Source organism: Aquarana catesbeiana, linkage group LG04, assembly GCF_042186555.1.
Source record: "Aquarana catesbeiana isolate 2022-GZ linkage group LG04, ASM4218655v1, whole genome shotgun sequence".
Lineage (NCBI taxonomy): Eukaryota > Metazoa > Chordata > Amphibia > Anura > Ranidae > Aquarana > Aquarana catesbeiana.
Genome location: NC_133327.1, coordinates 124,027,525 through 124,045,840, shown reverse-complemented (window position 1 = coordinate 124,045,840; position 18,316 = coordinate 124,027,525).

Genomic DNA, 18,316 nt, shown 5'->3' with positions numbered 1-18,316 from the left:
ATAGCAGAGCTCAGACTGGGAGAGGAAGGAGCAGCGCAAGGAACCAATGACTGTGCTGCAGTTTTCATGGGCTAACAAGGAACATGCTGATAGAAAGAGGCAGCAGAGTAAAAGAGAGATGAACTTTTCCATCTGATGCTTCTCCTTCACTGTTCACTAACAAGCTGGGGGCAGGGACAAGACCAAGTTGAATCACTTAAAGTGATAATAAAATCTTTTTTTTAATAAAAAACATGTTTATACTTACTTGCGCTGTGCAAGAATATTGCATAGAAAGGTCACTTACCTACTCTTCTGGCAGTCCCCGCCGGTGCTGTAAGCTCCTCCAGCCTACAGATGCCTCCTTTAGCAAGCAGTGGTGGCTGGTGGTATTTTTTTGGGGGGGCGGCAAACAAACCACCCACCACTGGTTGGTCGGATCACCCTCACCCCCCATCTCCCCCAGGTCGGTCGGTCACCAGCCCTTCACTTACCTCATCTAGGTTGCGGGCAGCACTTCCTATGGACAGCCCCTCCTCCTTGGCTTCACGTCGGCTTCCCCTGTGTCTCCTCCTCCTTGGCGCTCAATAGGATCGCTTCTACCCTCGGCCAATTGTTTAATGATAATCTGCTTTTAAACTGTGTGAAAAAATGATTTCTACACTGAAATATCTTTAAAAGTCTGAAAAAAAGATAAATTCCCCGTCTCTGTACAACTAGGTGCCAACAAAACTGAGCATGCTCAGACCTGCAAACAGCTCTCATTTTAGCTCCCATGGCTTTTTTACAAGGCACTATAGTAAATACCAAAATTAGTGCTGGGCTAAAATGCGTTTTTGAGAATGAAAATCAGTGCTATTATACTGTAGTCCAATGTAAGTTTCAGCCATTGATTCTAATGGTACAATTGTAACTTCCCCAAATAAATACTTTTAATGTTGAGATGAAATGTATCTTTCTCTGAAATAAATGTTCCTTGCAACAATGTTGCTGCTTCTATTTTGTTTATTCTCATCTATTTTGTTTTTAAGAATGCTGGAATGTAGAATGTTTTGGTAAAATATATTTTTCTCTGTCACTTTCACTTGTTACTCTCCATCTCACAACAATCTTTACCCAAACTCACACAGATGTCTTTACAAACCACAAACAATACCAGGCAAATTTAAAATGGGTCACAATTTTATTATTTCCAAATAATCATAATTTGAGCCCAAAAAATGTGATATGTGTACCAGCATCAGAAATCAAAATGTAGTTCCCAAAATTAAGAGGGTAACATGACTATCTACACTCACCCACCAAATATCACAGAATAAATCAAGAAGAATAACTCTTGAGTAATGTAATTCCACTACCTAAATGTCCAAAGAAATGCAGTATATGTGTATTTATGTGTAGGAGGTTACCCCATGTGGTGGCTCTGTGGCTTAGAGATTAGAGCATCTGTTGAGGGTCTGGGTTCAAATCCCAAGCATGGTGCTTCATGTAGAGAAGTTGTCTTATCTCCCTATGTTGTTAAACATAACTCCTGACTCAGGTCCTAAAACTATGTCTAAATATAGTATTTATGTGTAGGAGGGTTCCACCATCATTGTAAGTCTTGCCAGATACACTATCTAGCCAAAAGTATTGGGACGCCTGTCTTTACACACACACATGAACTTTAATGGCAGTTCAGTCCACAGGTTTAAAAATTGATTTGGCCCACCTTCTGCGAAGGCTGTCCACAAGGTTTAGTATGTGTATAGGAATGTTTGACCTTTCTTCCAGAAGCACATTTGTGAGGCCAGGCACTGATGTTTGATGAGAAGGCCTGGCTCGCAGTCTTTGCTCTAATTTAGCCAAAAGGTGCTCTATTGGGTTGAGGTCAGGACTCTGTGCAGGCCAGTCAAGTTCCTCCACCCCAAACTCGCTCATCCATGTCTTTATGGACCTTGCTTTGTGCACTGGTGTGCAGTCATGTTGGAACAGGAAGGGGTCATCCCCAAACTCTTCCCACAGTTAGAAGCATGAAATTATCCAAAATGTCTTGGTATGCTGACACCTTAATGCCTCGTACACACGATTAGACTTTCTGCCAACAAAATCGTTGAATTTTGTCCGAAGGGCATTGACCCAAACTTGTCTTGCATACACATGGCCATGCAAATGTCGGCCAACAAATAGGAACATAGTGACGTACTAAATGTACTACGTCGTTTTTCAGCTCTTTAGCGCCACCCTTTGGGCTCCTTCTGCTAATTTCATGTTAGCAGAAGTTTGGTGAGTGTTGGTTGATTTCCTTTTTTCTTTTTGTGCTTTTCATTTAGCGCTTTTCAGTTCGTTTCTGAAAGGAGGAGATAACGTGTTATTTATTATTGTCCTACAGTTATTGCTTTGACATTTTTTTGGTTGAATAATGATTTGATTTGGTATATTTTCTATATTTTTGGATGCATAGAATTCACTTTTTGGTTAAGTTCTATTGGCAGATAGCATGTCTAATTTTGTTTGTTTTCTTTTTTTAATGCATAATAAAAAAATTGTGGAGAATAATACTTGGCTATGTGTTCCCAAATGACAGTTTGGGACTAGGAAGTTACATTTTAAAAAATACATTGTAAACTTAACTAGGGACACCAACATAGTTGTACCTTTGATCTTAAAAACTATGGGATAATGGTGTACAATCAAGAGCAAGGAGGGAGGGATTACTGCGGTGCCAAAAAAGAAAGTTAATACAATATACGTAAAACATATTATCTTTATTACAATTCATTAACCACTTGCTTACTAGGCACTTAAACCCCCTCCTATCCAGACCAATTTTCAGCTTTCAGTGCTCTCTCACACTTTGAATGACAATTACTCAGTCATGCAACACTGTACCCAAATGATTTTTTTGTCCTTTTTTTCATACAAATAGAGCTTTATTTTGGTGGTATTTGATCACCTCTGGGTTTTTTATTTTTTGCGCTATAAATGAAAAAAGACCGAAAATTTTGAAAAAAAAACGCATTTTTCCTAATTTCTGTGATAAAATTTTGCAAATTCGTAATTTTTCTTCATAAATTTTGGCCACAATTTATACTGCTACATATCTTTGGTAAAAATAACCAAAAATTTGTGGAAATGATTTGGTCTGTGTGAAAGTTTTAGAGTCTACAAGCTATGGTGCAAATCATCAAAAAAGTATCACATCTGATGTACTAGTGGCCTATCTCATTTCCTGAGACCCTAACAAGCCAGGAAAGTACAAATGCCCCCCAAATAACCCCTTTTTGGAAAGTAGACATTTCAATGTATTTAGTTAGAGGCATGGTGAGTTATTTGAAGTTGTATTTTTTTCCCACAATTCTTTGCAAAATTGAGATTTATTTATTTTTTTTCCCCCCACAAAATTGTCATTGTAATAGCTTATTTCTCTCACATGGCATGTGTATACCACAAATCACACCCCAAAATACATTCTGCTACTCCTCCTGAGTATTACGATACCACATGTGTGTGACTTTTTCACTGCCTGGCCACATACAGAGGCCCAACATGCATGGAGCACCATCAGGTGTTCTAGGAGCATAAATTACACATCACATTTCTCAACCACCTATTACACTTTTGAAGGCCCTGGAGCACCGGGACAATGGAAACACCCACAAAATGACCCCATTTTGGAAAGCTAACACCCCAACGTATAATCTATGAGGCATAATGAGTCTTTTGAATGGTTCATTTTTTTCCAGAAGTTTTTGAAAAATGTGGAAAAAAAATGAAAACGCATTTTTTTTTACACAGTTGTCTGTTTATAAGATATTTCCAACACATAGCATTTGGATAGCAAAAATGACACCCCAAAATACATTCTGCTACTTCTCCTGAGTATGGCGATACCACATGTGTGAGACTTCTACACAGCCTGGCCACATACAGAGATCCAACATGCAAGGAACACCGTCAGGTGTTCCAGGGACACATAGCATGCACATACCAAGAATTACACCCCAAAAAACATTATGCTGAGCAAAGCGTAAACAAAAGATTACCTGTGGTTGTAGTAGCGCAGTTGTACACAGGAGGATAGCACTGGTCCAGGCAGCAGACAGGGACTCGGTCAGCAGCGGCGAACACAATTGTCCAGGCAGCAGGCAGGGTTACTGTCCATATAAAGTCCAGGGTCAGTGCAGGCAGAGATATTGTCCGCAGTGCCAAAAATATTGGTCCTGGTAGTAGGCAGGTCCATGTGGTGTGGTCAGTGCGACAGGCAGAGGCATGACGGCAGTAAGTCCTACAGGCAGAAGTAGGGCCTCGTTCAGGACAGAATGGGGACAGGGGTAGAGGCTTCTCCCACCAAAATCTCTTTGAAGCCTCCGAGTCTCCAGACCCTAATCTAGGATTGAGAAAACAAAAAAATTGTTTTCTTCATCCAGAAAAACAATTCTGGAGCCCCTCACATATGTGAGACCCCTGTGTTGGATCCCACTAGTCCAGTATCAGGGTACAAGATCAGTCCAAGAGGCAGGCAAATATCATGGTCAAACATTCCAAGGTCAGTTCCAGATCAGGCAGATGTATGTACAGAATCGTTAGGCAGAAGCATGGTCGAATAACAGTCCAGGGTCAGTTCCAGATCAGGCAGAGGTATGTGCAGAATCGTTAGGCAGAAGCATGGTCGAATAACAGTCCAGGGTCAGTTCCAGATCAGACAGAGGTATGTACAGAATCGTTAGGCAGAAGCGTGGTCAAATAACAAGCCAGGGTCAGTTACAGAGGAGGCAGTGGCATAAGGGGTGTGAGGGTAAATTGCAGGAACGGAGGCTTACGTTTACCATACTTCACTAATAATTTAGTGAAGTATGGTAACGACGAAAACATACACCTACGCAGAGGCCTGGTTTAGAAGGACATTGTGCACAATAATAAGATGTGTCTCTTCTGAATCCTGCTCTGGTACACACCTTACATTTTTTTTGCCGTCGTTGGCCTGTTGGTTTGGGAGGGACCTTATCGGGAAAGTGGCGTTCGGAGAGTCAACTTAGAACGTCTGATCGGATATTTTCTGGGGGGCCGTTCGGGAATGTAAGGGCAGTGAAAACTTCCTCCTGGTAGCCAAGGAAGCGTTTGGGGTTTTGGGTGGAGTTACGATAAATGACATATGAATTGTAGATGGCCAAATGAAAAAAATAAATTGCGACTTTCTTATACCAATGTATGTCCGTCTTGAAGCAAGGTACGGTTCCAGCATCTGGTCATTCAAGTCGACTACCCCCATAAAGAAATTATAATCATAGATGCATTTAGGTTTCTGTATGGGGCCATTTCTTCTGGGGATTTCCATGAAGGTATCATCGTGGATTGAAGACAACATGTACACATCTCTTTTGCCTCTCCACTTCACTGCCAAAATCTGGTTGTTTTGTAGACTTGCCATTTCTCCTTTTCTCAATTTTTTATTGACCAGACTTTGAGGAAAGCCCTTCCGGTTCTTTTTAACGGTACCACATGCAGGCGTCTTCTTCCGATGAAGGTTGTGGAACAGGGGCAGAGATGTGTAGAAGTTATCTACATACAGGTGGTAGCCTTTCTCCAGTAGGGGGTATGTGAGGTCCCAAACAATTTTCCTGCTTGATCCCAAGTAATCTGGGCAATTAGGGGGTTGCAGCTGGGTGTCCTTCCCTTCGTACACTTTGAAGGCATACAAGTAACCTGTGACTCGGTCACATAATTTGTATACCTTCACCCCATAGCGGGCCCTTTTAGTGGGAATATATTGTTTTATTTTAAGCCTGCCACTAAACTTAACAAGGGACTCGTCCACACATATGTTTTTGTCCGGGGTAAACAGCAGGGGGAATAGTGCAGAAAAATAATTTAAAAGTGGTCGAATTTTGAAAAGTCTGTCATAGTTTGGGTCATTTCGGGGAGGGCACTGGGTTTTGTCGTTGAAATGAAGAAACCTCAATATCATGAGGTATCTGTTTCTGGGCATTACCTTGGAGTATACTGGCATGTGTTGGAGGGGGTGGGTTGAGAAATAGGACAGCAAAGTGTTTTTTTTTTTTGTGAGTCCCATGTTAAATGTGAGCCCTAAAAAAAACCTTCAACTCCTCCACCGTTAGGTCTCTCCACTCATAGGGACGGGCATAGTAGGACGTTGGATTATTCAAAATGAATTACTGTGCATAAAGGTTGCACTGGGCCACAATATTTGACAGCATGTCCTCTGTAAAAAATAAATTAAAAAAATCTATTGGGGAAATATTCTCCGTGTTCACCTGGACTCCTGGCTGGGCAGTGAAAGGGGGAATGTTGGCTTCTCCTGAATTAGGAGGAAGCCACAAGGGGTTCTGCAGGGCAGAGGGAAGGCTGGCTTGGGTCCTTGGCCTTTCTTGCCGAGGCACTGCGGTGCTGGTGGATGGCACTGCGGTGCTGGTGGATGGGACTGTGGTGCTGGTGGATGGGACTGCCGTGCTGGTGGATGGGACTGCCGTGCTGGTGGATGGCACTGCGGTGCTGGTAGATGCCACTGCCTCCCCACCAGAACGCCTTCGTTTGGCGGGCCGAATCTCTTCCTCCTCTGAGTCACACAGTGTTCCACTACTGAGGACTGGCTCATACTTTATGTCCGACTCAGAATCAGAGTCGGAAAGGGAATCCGAAAAAGAGAGCTCCCCGTTGCTCTCGTCGGCCTGGGACAGTATTTGGTACACCTCCTCGGCGGAAAAGCTTCTTTTGGACATGGTTGCTAAGCCTGCACTGATGGGCACTGATGAAGCGGCACTGATGAGCACAGATGGGCACTGAGGTGGCACAGAGGGGCACTGATGAGGTGGAACAGATGTGCACTGATGAGGTGGAACAGATGTGCACTAATGAGGTGGAACAGATGTGCAGATGTGCACTGATGAGGTGGCACTGGTGGGCACTGATGAGTTGGCACAGGTGGGCACTGATGGGGCGGCACAGGTGGGCACTGATGAGGCGGCACAGGTGGGCACTGATGAGGTGGAACAGATGTGCACTGAGATGGCACAGATGTGCACTGATGGGACGGCACAGATGGGGCGGCACAGATGGAGCGGCACAGATGGGGCGGCACAGATGGAGCGGCACAGATGGGGCGGCACAGATGGAGCAGCACAGATGGGCACTGATGAGGCGGCACAGATGTGCACTGATTGCACAGATGTGCACTGAGGCAGCACAGATGGGCACTGACTGGCGCAGGTGGGCACTGATGAGGTGGCACAGATGGGCACTGATGAGGTGGCACAGGTGGGCACTGATTGTACGGAGGTGCAGCTGGACACTGATCACCGCTGGGCAGACAGGTGGGCACCGATTGGCACAGGTAGGCACCAATTGGCACTGTACTGATGGGGCACTGTACTGATGGGGCACTGTAATGATGGGCACTGTAATGATGGGCACTGTAATGATGGGCACTGTGGGCACTGTAGGCACAGTAAAATGCAGAGTAAACACTCACAGATCGCTGACAGATCTCTCTCTCCTCACACGCTGCCTCTGTGTGAGGAGAGAGAGCCGGGAATGAGAGATGATCTCAATTGTTTACATTTCAGATCATCTCTCATTGGAGGCAGCGATCGCGCTGTAAACGGCCGCTGTGATTGGCCGTTTACATCGATCTGTGATTGGCTGTGTCCAAGGGTCACGGCCAACACAGAATCTCCCCGTTGCACGCTCGTGAGCGCGCACGGGGAGCGAGGAAAGGGGAGGCCGTCATATGACGGCCTCCTGGGAATTGACATCTGCGCTGAAGCCGTCATTTGGCTACGGCCGGATGTCAGGAGGTTAAAAGAGAGATAAGTTCATAAAAAACATACAATTGGAGGGAGCGTAATACAGTGATACATAAATCAAATTGTGAGGTAGTAATATTTTGCAGCGGCAAATCAGTGAATCCCTACTAGTTTTGCCAAAACATTGGCTTCATCAGGGGATATGACAATGCAGCTGCTGCTCTGAAAAGAAAAGGGGGAAGAGTCATAGATAGCCAATAATGACAGAAAAAATAAAAACAATGCTGTGAGACATCACTGGATAACTGTGCGCCAGGGTAAAACATGTCCGGTCCCCGCCCACCCAACCCATCCAGACAGAGGCACTAATCATGCCCAGGGACTAGGACATTTAAAATTGTAGGGTTTACACTGCACAGGTACATATGCTTAGAAAAATGTTGCTTTATTTATGTGCATGCAAATGGACTTTGATCTTTGGCCTTTAGTTGGAGATTTGATGCACATAGCCAAGGGCTAACACAGTTGCAAATAGTATTATGTGTTCCTGCTCATCAGGTGCAATCACTTTAGACATACATGAAGAGACAGATTGAAAGATACTAGTGGGCGTGTACTTCTATTGGACGTGTGTCTGTGTGCTAACAATACAACCTATCTTATTTAACCACTTAAGGACCAGCCTCGTTTTGGATTTTAGGTGTTTACATGTTTAAAACAGGTTTTTCTGCTAGAAAATTACTTAGAACCCCCAAACATATGGTTTTTCTTCTAACACCCTAGAGAATAAAATGGCGGTTGTTGCAATACTTTTTTTTGCACTGTATTTGCGCAGCGGTCTTAAAAGCGCACTTTTTTTGGAAAAAATTCACTTTTTTGAATAAAAAAATAAGACAACAGTAAAGTTAGCCCAATTTTTTTTTATATTGTGAAATATAATGTTACTCCAAGTAAATTGATACCCAACATGTCACGCTTGAAAATTGCGCCTGCTCGTGGAATGGCGTCAAACTTTTACCCTCAAAAATCTCCATAGGCGACGTTTAAAAAATTCTACAGGTTGCATATTTTGCGGTACAGAGGAGGTCTAGGGCTAGAATTATTGCTCTCGATCTACCGGTCGCTGCGATACCTCACATGTGTGGTTTGACCACCGTTTTCATATGCGTGCGCTACTCGCGTATGCGTTCTCTTCTGCGCGTGAGCTCGTCGGGACGGGGGGGGGTTTAATTTTTTTTTTTATTATTTATTTTACAATATTTTATTTATTTTTACACTGTTTAAAAAAAAAAATGGTGTCACTTTTATTCCTATTACAAGGAATGTAAACATCCCTTGTAATAGAAAAAAGCATGGCAGGACCTCTTAAATATGAGATCTGGGGTCAAAAAGACCTCAGATCTCATATTTACACTAAAATGCAATAAAAAAAAAAAAAAAAAAAAAGTCATTTAGAAAAATGACATTTGAAAAAATATGCCTTTAAGAGGTGTGGACGGAAGTGACGTATTGACGTCGCTTCCGCCCAGCAGTGTCATGGAGATGAGTGGGCACCATCTTAGCCTCACTCGTCTCCAGACACACCACGGGGAAGGACGCAATCGCCTCCGCCGCTACCGACGGCTCCGGTAAGCGGCGGAGGGCACCGGATCGCGGCGGGAGGGGTGGCCCTCTCCCGCCACCGATAAAAGTGATCTCGCGGCGAATCCGCCACAGGGACAAATTTTATCTGAAAGCCGGCCGCTGCACAAAAACGGGGATACCAGGGTTATGGCAGTTGCTGCTGCCATAACAACGATATCCCCGTTCAAAGTTTGGACGTACATAGTCGTGCGGCGGTCCTTAAATTAAAGGACTGCAGTAGGGGGGTTTGTTTGGCCTGAGAAGTGGCCAGGTTTGTTGCTGTGCTTTGTGGGGGGAGAAGGAATGATATTGTGCATATTGACAAATGCCCAACTAGGGCTGGCTGTTTGCTGAAATTCTTGTGCATTTTTTCCATCAAAAGTGGGTTTATGTGGCCATGCTGTCAATGTGTGTGTAGTCCTGTCTGAACAAGCATTCATGGTTTGGGAGCATCTGCTGACCTTCTACTCTTTGATCTCATTGGTTAGTCGTGTACACAGAAATGAAGCTTCCAGCAGAACATGTTCACCAATGTATGTGTGTGGATTGTGGGGTGGTGGTGGGTGTTTGAATGATAGTTTGAATATGTGACTTTTTTAATATTATGTTGGAATGCTTTGTAAGAATAATGACTGTTAAGTATGTTTCTATAATCTTGCATATAAAAATGTGATGTGATGTGTTATACACTGAAAGTAAAGCTGTGTCCAGTCTAAGGTTTGGAAAAATTTTAGATTGTAAGCTCCTATGAGCAGGCCCCTTAACGCCCAATCGCTAACTGTTTTGCTAAATGTAGCACCATTTATCCTGTAGAATATTTATTATTTTATGCTAGTAAATGTACATAATTTTGTTTCTGCTGGCAAAATAAAAGTACATTATTGAGCTTGTTTGTTCTCTTTTCTTTCTTCTTGTTAATTAGATTTGGGGGTGATGGTTTTGCGGAAGTGCAATATCTTACTTATACACATAGAAATTATAAGATATATAATTGTGCACCAAAAAACCTAATCTCTTCAGCACACCTGGAAGTAAATGATAAAGGTGTTTAGGTGGAGTCTTTATATATAACAGCTGTGGAGAATCGCAGGTAATGAATTCTGCTGGTGGATAGGCAGTGTTGTACAGTGGGGACGGAAAGTATTCAGACCCCCTTAAATTTTTCACTCATTGTTATATTGCAGCCATTTGCTAAAATCATTTAAGTTCATTTTTTTTCCTCATTAACGTACACACAGCACCCTATATTGACAGATAAACACAGAATTGTTGACATTTTTGCAGATTTATTAAAAAAGAAAAACTGAAATATCAGATGGTCCTAAGTATTCAGACCTTTTGCTCAGTATTTAGTAGAAGCGCCCTTTTGATCTAATACAGCCATGAGACTTTTTGGGAAAGATGCAACAAGTTTTCACACCTGGATTTGGGGATTCTCTGCCATTCCTCCTTGCAGATCCTCTCCAGTTCTGTCAGGTTGGATGGTAAACGTTGGTGGACAGCCATTTTTAGGTCTCTCCAGAGATGCTCAAATGGATTTAAGTCAGGGCTCTGGCTGGGCCATTCAAGAACAGTCACAGAGTTATTGTGAAGCCACTCCTTCGTTATTTGAGCTGTGTGCTTAGGGTCATTGTCTTGTTGGAAGGTAAACCTTCGGCCCAGTCTGAGGTCCTGAGCACTCTGGAGAAGGTTTTCATCCAGGATATCCCTGTACTTGGCCACATTCATCTTTCCCTCAATTGAACCCAGTCGTCCTGTCCCTGCAGCTGAAAAACACCCCATAGCATGATGCTGCCACCACCATGCTTCACTGATGGGACTGTATTGGACAGGTGATGAGCAGTGCCTGGTTTTCTCCACACATACCTCTTAGAATTAAGGCCAAAAAGTTCTATCTTGGTCTCATCAGATCAAAGAATCTTATTTCTCACCATCTTAGAGTCCTTTGGGTGTTTTTTTAGCAAACTCCATGCGGGCTTTCATGTGTCTTGGACTGAGGAGAGGCTTCCGTCGGGCCACTCTGCCATAAAGTTCCGACTGGTGGAGGGCTGCAGTGATGGTTGACTTTCTACAACTTCCTCCCATCTCCCGACTGCATCTCTGGAGCTCAGCCACAGTGATCTTTGGGTTCTTCTTTACCTCTCTCACCAAGGCTCTTCTCCCCCGATAGCTCAGTTTGGCCGGACGGCCAGCTCTAGGAAGGGTTCTGGTCGCCCCAAACATCTTCTATTTAAGGATTATGGAGGCCACTGTGCTCTTAAGAACCTTAAGTGCAGCAGAATTTTTTTTGTAACCTTGGCCAGATCTGTGCCTTGCCACAATTCTGTCTCTGAGCACTTCGGGCAGTTCCTTTGACCTCATGATTCTCATTTGCTCTCACATGCACTGTGAGCTGTAAGGTCTTATATAGACAGGTGTGTGGCTTTCCTAATCAAATCCAATCAGTATAATGAAACACAGCTGGACTCAAATGAAGGTGTAGAACCATCTCAAGGATGATCAGAAGAAATGGACAGCACCTGAGTTAAATATATGAGTGTCACAGCAAAGGGTCTGAATACTTAGGACCGTGTCATATTTCAGTTTTTCTTTTTTAATAAATCTGCAAAAATGTCAACAATTCTGTGTTTTTCTGTCAATATGGGGTGCTGTGTGTACATTAATGAGGAAAAAAAATGAACTTAAATGATTTTAGCAAATGGCAGCAATATAACAAAGAGTGAAAAATTTAAGGGGGTCTGAATACTTTCCGTCCCCACTGTATGTGTCAGCCCTGGTTCACATTGGTGTGATTTGGTGTGAAATCGCATGCCAAATCAACGGCAATTGCACCATCCTTATCGGTGCAGCGCTGCAATTTCCAAAAGTAGTTTCTGTACTCCTTTTGGCAACTTCGTGGTGCGATTTCCATTGGCATCTGTGCAGATTTCTCTGAAATTCCCCCCGCAGTCGGGACAGACACGCGGTAATGAAATTGTGTGAGTTCAGCTGAACTTGCGCGATTTCCTCAAGCTGTCAGTGTGAACCAGGGCTCAAACTGGACCTTTGTCTTTGTAATTCACCTGCTGCAATCCCAGGGACCCCATTTCTTATCACACTCCTTTAAGTTTGCCTTCAAATATTGTTATATGTAGAAATACAGATTTGTAAATGAACAAAAGTAAAAAATACTAATTGTGGTTGCGATCAAATATTCACAGCTGTGATCAAAAGAGCGTGGTTTCACCTTCTGACCCCAAAATGAGTCATTGTAATCACCCAAAAGTTCCTGTGCTGGTCAGGATCTCCATCTAGGTGGACATGGCGAGGTCCCTCTTTAGCAAAGAGGAGGTGCTGCTCATTTGCCAGGTAAGTTTAGGATATTTACTTGTGCTCACTCAATGTGGGGGTGGATGTGGTAGTGAAATTTGGTGTGGGTAGGGTTCATTGATTTGTTTGGCATCACCACACATTTGCTTCTGGCCCATGTGCAATTAACTTCTTGCATTTGTTCTGCTGATGTAAATCAGTAAGGACTATGCAAATATAAATGATAGCTCATTTTATTTATATATATATATATATATATATCGCTTGTTTCACACTTGGGTGACTTTTCCAGCAAATTTGGACTTCAATGATATCCATTCATATCTGTGCTACTTCAAGTCGCACCAACTTCAAAGTAGTCTCTGTACTACTTTGGTGTGGCTTTCATGCGACTTGATGTACATAGGTTTCTATATTACACAGGCATTCCCAGAAGTTGGGGCCAAGTTGCAGCGGCAAAGTGGCAGCAAAATAGCGTAACTTTCAGGTCGCAGCAGTGTGAATGAGATTCACGGATAACACCTTTGAATTTGGCCTTATTGTCACTTGTGCATCCTGAAAGTGGGGCAAATTTGTCCCTACAGTACCTTGGTTTGACTTTAATGCGATTTGAGGTCCATACACCACAAGATTACAAAGGCATTGCTTCAAGTCACGGCAAAGCTGTGCAATTTAACCACTTGCCTACCAGGCACTTACACCCCCTTCCTGCCCAAGCCATTTTTCAGCTTTCAGTGCTATCACACTTTGAATGACAATTGCGCGGTCATGCTACACTGTACCCAAACAAATTTTTCATCATTTTCTTCACAAAAATAGAGCTTTCTTTTGGTGGTATTTGATAACTTCTGGGTTTTTTATTTTTTACAAAAAAAAAAAGACCAAAAATTTAGAAAAATCTTTTTTTTTACTTTTTTTCTGTCAGTAAATTTTGTAACTAAGTAATTTTTTGTCTTCACTGATGTGCGCTGATGAGGCGGCACTGATGGGCACTGATAGGCAGAACTGGTGGGCATTGATGAGATGGCACTGATGAGGCGGAACATATGGGCACTGATTAGGTGGCACTAATATGCCGCACTGGACACAGCTGATCACATGATTAAAGAGCTGCGGACAACTATATAGACCAGAACAAAATGAGGGACAAATGAGGAGGAAAGAGGGACCGAGGGACTTTGTTACAAATCAGGGACAGTTGGGACCTATGCGATTTCACTAGACATCTGTGCAGGAAAGTGCACTGATGTCTCTAAAATCGCCCACAAGGTCGGACTGAGGCCCCTTTCACACTTTCACACGCGACTTTTCCTGCGACTTTGGACATCAGAGTCACATGACAAGTCATACCCGATGATTTTCAATGAGTAACATTCATATATGTGCGACTTCAAGTCACACTGACTTCAAACTAGTCCCTGTGCTACTTTGGTCTGACTTTGATGTGAGTTGAGGTCCATAGACCTCAAGTTTACACAGGCATTCCCTGAAATTGCGACAAAATTGCCGTTGCAAAATCTCGGGAAAATTGTGTGAGTTTCCCTGTGACTCCTGCGCCCATAGACCTCAAGATTTCACAGGCATTGCTTAATGTCACATCAAAATCGCACGACTTTCAGGTCGCAGAAGTGTGAAAGGGGCCTAAGTCACTGTGCTGAGTACTATTATACCTAGAATATAAAGTAGTCCCACCATCAAACACTAGTAAAAGTATGTTCTAAATATAATTTTGCTCAAACGGCTGAAAATCACACAGATGGTATCACCTACTGAAAGCTTGCATTAGACTCAGCAGCATATGCTGAAGAGAGGCGAACACCTATTAGCCAATGCCACATCAGCATGAGCATGGTTGTTACTATAATATCAATGCCTGAAATGCAAAACATTATTGTATAGGATCAAACATTAATAAATGTATTTTCTATGTAGGTATGTGCTCAGCTCTGTAGCGTAGTGGTATGACCTGCTACCTTCAAAGGTTTAAGCCATGAGTTTAAATCCCACTGACAGTATACCTCCTGAAAACGTGCATTGTACTCAGCAGCATAATTAGTCAATGCACATCAGTTTGGTTTATTCTGTATTTTAACTCTTCAAATACATGCACTGGTATGTACTTATTCAATAATATTATGGTGTGAAATTCCAAAAATCAAGGAAAAAAATGCTGTACCCCCCCCCCCCCCCCAGTACATACCAGGCCCTTTAGGGTCTGGTATGGAGTTAAGGGGAACCTCACACCAATTTTTTTTAAAAATTGATGTGCCCCCCCCCCAAAAAAAATCCATACCAGATCCAATCGTGGAGAATGAACTGGCCTCTCCATTTAAAATTATGTTTAAAAGTCTCTAAATGCATCTCCGATTCAGATCTGTCTGTGTGTTACAGTGCTCCACGCGCAGACACACAGTATAATGTTATTCCTGCTGATGCATTAGCGTTCCCCCTTTGCTGACAGTATAGAGTGATGCCAGTGCTGATTGGTGAGGTCTACTACGGCCGTCAGGGCTGGCGCCCGGCCCTGTCTGCTTTAATTGGCTTGTTTTCAACATCGCTGCGCCCATCCACCTCTGGCAATATGGCCGCCGTAGCACTTCCTTGAGACTTCAAGAAAATGGCTGCCCATTATAGCCCATGGGAGAGCTATTTAAGGACATCCACAGTGCCTCCCTGTATCCCCTGATAAAGTCACGTGGGTCGTGACGTCACGCGTAGGGACGGATCAGGCACTCTATAGTGCTTAGCGGTACGAGCTTGCCGCTCGTCGGATCTCCACACATTGCCATTGTTTTTATGTGAGTACTCTGATTAGTTTTAATAAAATGTATGGTTTGCCAAACGTTACTACACCATTGTGGGACTCTCTTCTTGATGTCTTTATCTTGGTGACCCCGGGATACTACTTGAGAGACGGATGCCCCCAGAGGAGATAAGCCAGGATAGGATCTAACTAGTATCGCTCCCACGATTGGTTGATGCTGTGGTTTTGCTAGATAAGGGTCGCCATGCCCATTATTGGCTAAAGCGAGTACCTCATTATCTTCAGGTAAGGGGCCACTGCCCACCATTGCGTGCTGTGTTGCATGAAGAAAGGACACACATCACAACTGTTATCAGTCACTTTAATTTACTCTCAATGGATCACTGTTTATACACACTATTTGGACTTTATTAACCTTCAGTGGATCACTTTTTATGCACGTGGATTTGTGGACTTTATTTGTTGAATATCACAAGGTTCCAGTCAAACTGTCACTTATATTATGTTCATGAGCACAAGTTACGTTTCATCCTCGTTTTTTTGCAATATGCCCGGCTGCACCATATACACCTATTTTTATTAATTTTCTAGCCAGGTATTGCCATTTGATCTTATTGTATACGATTATTTTTGCACCTAGGTTGTCTATGTTGGTGAATCATGGATTTGTTTAGTAATATACTAGAACCATTATCATAAGTGTAACACAATTACACTATTTATTTATTGATTTATATGTTTTCCCACATTTTTATATACCTTAAGGATTAGCGCAACACCACACTTTTAAAAATTTCCTTATCAAAGCATGTAGTCTGGAGGTCAGAATGGGGGGGGGTGACGAGCGAGCACCCTCCCCTTCTGAACCGTACCAGGCCACATGCCCTCAGCATGGGGAGGGTGCTGTGGGGTCCCCCCCCAAAGCACCTTGTCCCCATGTTGATGTGGACAAAGGCCTCTTCCTGACAACCCTGGCAGGTGGTTGTCGGTCTGCGGGCAGGGGGTTTATCAAAATCTGGAAGCCCCCTTTAACAAGGGGGTTGTCAGAAACCATGAATCAGACTGAGACAGAAGTACAGTTAAATCACACTTGTTTAATAATAATAAAAAAGGTAAACGGTGTAAACATAGTCAAAACATAGCCAGAGTTCAGGAACCGGAATGCATAGTCAGACAAGCCAAAACATCAGGGAGCCAGAGAATAGCGTAGTAGAACAGCAAGCAGGATCTGGAGCCAGAGAACAGCATAGTAGAACAGCAAGCAGGATCTGGAGCCAGAAGGAATGTCAGCCAAGAAAGTATATAACAGGAACACAGGAGAGCGTCTCTAGAGATGTGACCAAGGTGAAGGCAAAGATCATCTGGACTGGACGGCTTAAGTAGGCAGGGCTGACGAGCAGGATCATCAACAGGTGAGTCACTGTGGAGAGATAGGAGCTGGCAATTAGCCGACAGCTGAGCGACCAGCTCAGAGAAGGAGAGGCCAGGCCCAGTCCTGACAGGGGCCCCCAGATCTTGCTCCCCTATGTGAATAGATATGGTGTACAATGTACCCCACCCATTCACCAAAAAAAAGCAGTGAAATGTAAAAAAAAAAAGTCATTAATTGTACAATATAGAATAAAAGGAATGAGAAACGGTGCCAGATAATATAAACAATATTAAAAATATAGTGATGCTGCACCAAAAAATTAGTGAACCTAATATAGCAAAAATATTAAAAAATTGGGCGCAAAACCATATCCTAAACCATATATACATATGAATGTCATCTAAACCTACATAGGTGTGACAAAAAAATCAGCACATATACCATAAAATATAAAACCAGTTCAATACAGAAAAAAATTCCTTACCGAGGAAGCTTTCCATACTTTATGCCTGGTGGTCACTTTGTGGCCAGAGATATCTGGTGAGCAGATTTATTTATCACTTCGGGTGAAGCATTTTTCTCACAAGGAACTAACATATTGCACTTTATGAAGGCACGGCGTTGGAAATTTCACCTACACAGAAGAAATACACTTATTCATTTTATTTATTTCAAATTTTTTTTCTATATTGGACTGGTTTTGTATTTTATGGTATATGGGCTGATTATTTTGTCACTATTATGTAGGTTTAGATGACATTTATTGTACAATAGCTCAGAGCTGTCTTCTTCCCTGAGCCGTCTTCTCCTGCCGCTGTCTCTCCCACCGCCATCTTTTCCCCGAGCTGTCTTCTCCCAGAGCCGTCTCTCCTGCCACCACCATCTTCTTCCGCACCGCCGGTTACCCGCTAATAAAAAAAAAGTCTCTCTTCTTCGTTCATTTTATGAAGTTGAAGAAATAGTGTTTTTTAAAGGGAAATTTTATATATCATGGGCTTCACTATTATCACCATTATTGATATGAACTTTATGCATGTCATTGATTTCACAAATATTGATTTTATCATGTATCGTATATATGTATTTTATGGGTGATATATATTCACTTGAGTGTATGATTTATAAAGATAGTTGCTAATATATATGCAAGGATTCTATAAAGTTTTGACAGATTTACTTTTTATCCCAATAAATTTACAAAGGGAGAACTGTTTTCCATGGAAGACAGCAGATTTTCCATCAGTTTAAGATAGGTTTCTTTACAGTAAAGGTGGCTAAAGAGTCACCGCCATCTTGCCCATGCGGAGAGAAGTGACAGTGTTTTTTTAAAAGCACTCTCCCTCCCCCCAATCCACTGGTACTCACCTTGCCAATGCCCTCTGTTGCTACTGGCATTACGTAAGTTCCCAGTGTCAGACACTATCGCCTAGTACACACTAATAGTTTTTTTTGTTCAACCCAGCAGGGCTGAATGAAAGAAAAACTGCATGTGGCTACTCTGGTACTGGGTCCCACCCCCGCATTGCC